General features: G+C 39.6%; 1 pseudogene; it reads right to left on the bottom strand.

Moving 5' to 3' along the window:
• Positions 1 to 580: 580 nt before the first annotated feature.
• On the bottom strand, positions 581 to 1724 carry LOC100606020 (annotated as a pseudogene).
• Between the last annotated feature and the right edge of the window lie 3676 nt (positions 1725 to 5400).

The following is a 5400-nucleotide window of genomic DNA, read 5'->3' as shown; positions in this document are numbered from 1 at the left end:
TGGTAGGGAGATTGCCTGATCTTATTAAAAGTGCTATAGGACTTGATCTCTCTCCTCTTCAATTCTCTATCTTTTCTCCATAGGTGACTTTATTCAGTTCCTAGACTTTAATCTCTATCTATATGCTGTGATTTTTCCATTTTATATCTATAGCCCTGACCTTGAGTTCTAGATTCACAATCATCTACCTGCTTGATTCAGCAACTTAGTGGTCTACTAGATACAGTCAATTTAACCTGCTCCAGCCACCCCCCACGAAAAAACTTGATTTCTCTCCACTAACAAACCCTCTCTTTCCCTACTCTTCTCCATCTCAATTTATAAGACTACCATTTATTTGGTGGCCAAGGCAAAAACCTAGGTTTCATCCTTAATTTCTACCTTTCCATCACCAATCATCGGCAACCTCTGTTAGTTCTACCTCCAGATTATGTGCCAAATCCACTGCTCTTTATCTCTTATTACCGCCTCCCATCTCTCCAGTCTTATCTCTAACATTTTCTTTTTGTTTTTTAAACGGATTTTTATGCTATATTAGAAAACCACAAAATAAAAAAGGGATCAATCAACATATATCTTAGAACTCCCTCCAAGAGTCTCAGTATGCAACAATCATGGAGGCTGTGATCTTTTTCCTTCTTTTCTCAGCTTGCAGTTCATTTAAGGATCACCGGAGATTACTTGTGCTCTAGCTCTTAAAATCAAACTTGTTCTGCCAAATCCAAGACCCTGAATTTTTCCAAATTGTAGAAACATGCATTTGCCACCTGTCCACCAAAATATCTCCCATTCGAGTCAATAACCACTTGAATTGCTGATTTAACTCTCTCAAATTCTAAAAATATCCGTACTGCTTCATCATCAGGGCACCAGAATTTCAAACAACACACTTTTCCCAACTTTGAGATATTTTTCACATTCTTCCTTGGTTTTAACTTCCAAGTCTTCATCCACCTCTCCCGCACCAACCATGTTCCTTAGTAAGACCACTTTAGTAGGACACTTAAGTATTTCAGTCAGTGGATTTGAATCTGACTTCTTGGATGCATCTTTCTCCATGGCGTCACCCACGATGATCTTGCCACCAAGCTTGCTGGTCTTCTCCACCGACAAGGCGGTGCTCAGGCCCTGCTCCTGCTTCCCCAGACCCTGGCCCTCCCGGAAGCCATACTTCTGTATGATCTTGTGCACCACCATGTCCCCCAAGTTAGCGAGGAAGGAGTTGCATACTTGTTTCCGTCTTCTCTCGCTCCTAATCTTCATCTTCATCAGAATCCAGATCTGACGACCTTGAAAACTCACGTGCATCATGTCTGTATTTATGCCTTTTTTCTCTTTCTTCTATTTCCTTTTGTCTTTCCAGCTCCCGCTGTCTTTGTCGTTCCTCTCTGGCGTTTCACTACTTTCTTATAATCGTTAGGAAACATAGGATCATATTCGTCAGCTAAGGAAATCAGAACTTCCCCTGCAGAAAACCCACTGGGAACAGGATCCTTCAGCCCAGCTGGCACATGCGGTGGTGTGTCCACAATTTGCCGGGTCATCTGAGGAGCCACCTCGTTTTAGGTCAATGACTAGGGCAAGAACTGTGTACCTTGTTTCGTCCTTTGGCTCTTTGCCTGAGTGAGAGCTGCCTTCTTCACCTGAAGCTGAGACTGTAGAAGTTTGAAGTTTTTGGACTAGCCTTCTATTTTTGAGTCACTGGTTTCCTCGTACAGGGACATCTTTTCTTCAATTTAATGCCGGTCCGCCCGCCGACTCTGCCCATGGGCCGCGGTAGCGGCAGCGCGGAGCGGGAGAGGCAGGAGCCCACGGCGGCACCACCCTCTGCTGAGTCCGCGGGGCGCCGGGCGGCGCGGGGTCAGGGAGCGCGGGCTGCCGGGAGAGCGCGCCCCATCTCTAACATGTTCTTTCTCACTCACTATGTTTCCCCAATCCTAACTCCTTCCTGCCTCTCCCCAGCTCTTCACATAGATACACCTTAGGGAAAGACTTCCCTGACTCCTTAATCTAAAAACGGATCTCGCCTCAATTATTCTCTATCACTGAGTCTCGACTTATTTTCTTCATAGTATTTAGCAGAATTTGAAATTATTCTTTTTTGTGTGTGCTTGGTATCTGCTTCTCCAATAAAATATGAACTCTATCAGGCCAGCGCTGCATGTTCAGCTCCTAGAATATGGTTCTAGGGCTCAACACAATCAAACATGCACTTAACAAAATATCACCCTGGCTGGATAGCCGATTTAACACGCAGAGACCAGTGAGGAAGTTGCTAGGGCAGTTTGGGTGAGTGACGATGGGAGCTTGTACTAGGGCTGTGAGCACAGAAGTGGTGAGAAGTGAATGGATTTCACAAATATTTGGGAAGGAAATCATTTTCTTAGGCCACCCATGCAGGGGCAACAGCAAATGAGAACAAGCTTGGCATGCTGAATGAACAAAAATGGAAGATGGAGCACAGTGAAGAATGAAAAAATGGTAGGAGATGGGGCAGACAAGGGTATAATCATGTAGTACTCATAGGCCACAGTGAGAAGCTTGGGTTTTGTTTTAAATGTAACGGAAGCTATTGAATTGTGTAATCAGATTTACATTCTTAAAAGATCATTTTGAGTACTACATTGAGAATAAATCATGGAGGAGGCGGCCAGAGTAGAAGCAGGCAGAGCAGGTAACATGGCAATTGTAAAACCGTAAAGAAGAATGAAGGTAGCTTGGGTTATGATCGTAAGAACGGAGATGAAAAGCAGCAGGTAGATTCTGAATGGTTCCGGGACTAAAGTGGCAGCATTTGTTTATGGATGTAATGGACAAAAGAGAACATGAAAAATGCCTAGGTTTTTGGCTTGAGCAACTGGGTATTTATGCTGTTTCCTGATGTGGGAAAAGACAAATGGAGAGAAGTGGGAATTAAGTCAAGTTAATAAACTATTATGTTGGGTATTATCTTTCACCCCATATGGTAAGTCTGGATATTTCCCACATAATTTTGTTGACTGTTTCCGTAAGTTATGTACCAAGGACAGGGAGTTTCAAATATTCTTTGCAACATTTGAGAACTAAAGAATCCCCCTTGATCATGATCTTCTGTGCCCCTGTAAGCTTACAGGCACACATGGCATCATCATTATGATGAGTCCTGTTCTTCACTCCACTACATTACCTGTTTTATAGAGTGCCACTAGGACAATTCAGCAATGTATTCTATCACCATCTATCAAGGCATGAGAAAAATCATCTTCTTTTCAAGTATTAGAATTGAATGATCACACTTGAGTTATCTGAGATTATTTCTTGATCTGAGCAACAAGAAAATGGTCTCATTTCCAAGTTAAAAAAAGGAATTATATGAATCAAGAACCAAAGACTTTTCTCAACACTAAATCACACTAATTATTTTACATAGTACTATGTAGGTTTAGAGAAATTTAAAACCGTATGTATTACTCAAACATTTCTTCCAATATTTATTTGATCACATATTTTAATAGCTAACCATGACTTTGTCATCCAAGCCAGGACACTTATGAAAGTGAAAGAAGGAGCTATTGATAATTACAGGAAAACACCAGGACTGTGCTGACATACTGAGGTCTAAGGTCACTCTGTTTATAACATGATGCCTTAAGAATGAAAGCTCAGACAATATCTGGCTTTATTTAGCTAAGTCAGGTGGTAAAATACGAAGAATAACATGAAAGAAAAATCAGGAATTCTGCATCTTGCTCAGTGACTTTTCTCCTTTTCGCTTTTCATTTAGTTGATTTAAATATATAATTACCAAATAAGTTTTTGAAAAGTCAGTTTATTCAATTAAATTTGTGGTACAAATCCAAATTAAGATTCTTATTTCATTATATTAGGTCTTATATTAGGGCTTAACAAATCTAAAGAGGATGCTATAGACATATCATCTATACATTAAAAGAAAAATTAAAATAACTTCAAAAACTAGAATAAAAAAATTAGGCCGGGCGTGGTGGCTCATGCCTGTAATCCCAGCACTTTGGGAGGCCAAGGTGGGTGGATCACTTGAGGTCAGGAGTTTTAGACCAGCCTGGCTAACATGGTGAAACTCCATCTCTACCAAAAATATAAAAAATTAGCTGGGTGTGGTGGCATGTGCCTGTAATCCCAGCCACTTGGGAGGCTGAGGCACGATAACTGCTTGAACCTGGGAGGCGGAGGTTGCAGTGAGCTGAGATAGTGCCGCTGCACTCGAGCCTGGGTGGCAGAGCGAGACTCTATCTCAAAATAATAATGATAATAATTAAAAAGATGAAAAAACCAAATTCCAACATTTATTGTAGTCAACACATAAAATATATATATAGGTTTGGTAAAAATATATGCATACAAAGGAAATATTTATATATAGAATAAACCATCATATCTAGAACTAAGACAAATCAAACTGAATACCAAATCTTTGGTAACAAAAGGGAAAAGCTTTCCACTAATGTAAATATATACTTGGGGACGTTTATTTTCTCATTTCAGTTATCATTTTCAAACTATGCTGTATTTTCTGTATAACCCATTTTTCATCGGCCCAATTACTAGCAATCTTTTTTCTACTATCAAAAATGATCATTTGTTTCTTTATTGCAGTAGATAAAACATCCTTTCATTGTTTCAGCTCACAAGCTGTGCAGATCCTACCCACTGTTCTTGCCTCCAGCACTTCACATTATTGGTGTATTATTTCATGCATGCCCTACTCTTTTATCAATTGCTTTTGAAGTAATGTTAATAGACTAGAAAATTGAGACATTTATGAAGTATAGGCAGTGTTTATGAAAAAATCCATAAAATATGACACAGGCAAGACAAGATAAAAGCAGCATTTTAATAGATTATGGCAAAGAGATCTTGTCAGAGTTGACAACTGACTCCTTCGAGATCACTAATTTTTATGGGATTAATTCTGTGGTATAAAAAATGAAGTTAAATGTCCTAATTAATCTGTAAATAGCACACCCACAATTAAACCTTGTGGCCCCTTCTTGGATTGGGGCTGCAGTGATTTTTGAAAGTAATTATCTCAAATTCACAATGAAGACGATTTTTCTTTTTTTTTTTTTCTCATGGCATTTTAGCTAAATATCCACCTGAATTCAAACTTGAATACAGTCTTCTTATATACAAAGCAGTTTGCAGATGTGTGTGGAGCCACACTGATTAGACTTGTAAGCTATATACTTATAACGGTTTCTATATCAAAAAATAAAATTCGGAGAAATGGTGCAGAAAGGAAGTGGTCAAGAAAAACTATAGTTTCTCCATATTGGGGCAACTCTTCTTTGTTCTACAATTTAAGAACCCCAAAGGGTTGAGTTTCCTTCTCTTACACAGGTGATAATGTGGTGGCGCATTGTCTCTTACATAGCAGTTAGA

This window comes from Nomascus leucogenys, chromosome 6 (assembly GCF_006542625.1).
Source record: "Nomascus leucogenys isolate Asia chromosome 6, Asia_NLE_v1, whole genome shotgun sequence".
Classification (NCBI taxonomy): domain Eukaryota; kingdom Metazoa; phylum Chordata; class Mammalia; order Primates; family Hylobatidae; genus Nomascus; species Nomascus leucogenys.
This window is presented reverse-complemented; position numbering and strand designations above follow the sequence as displayed.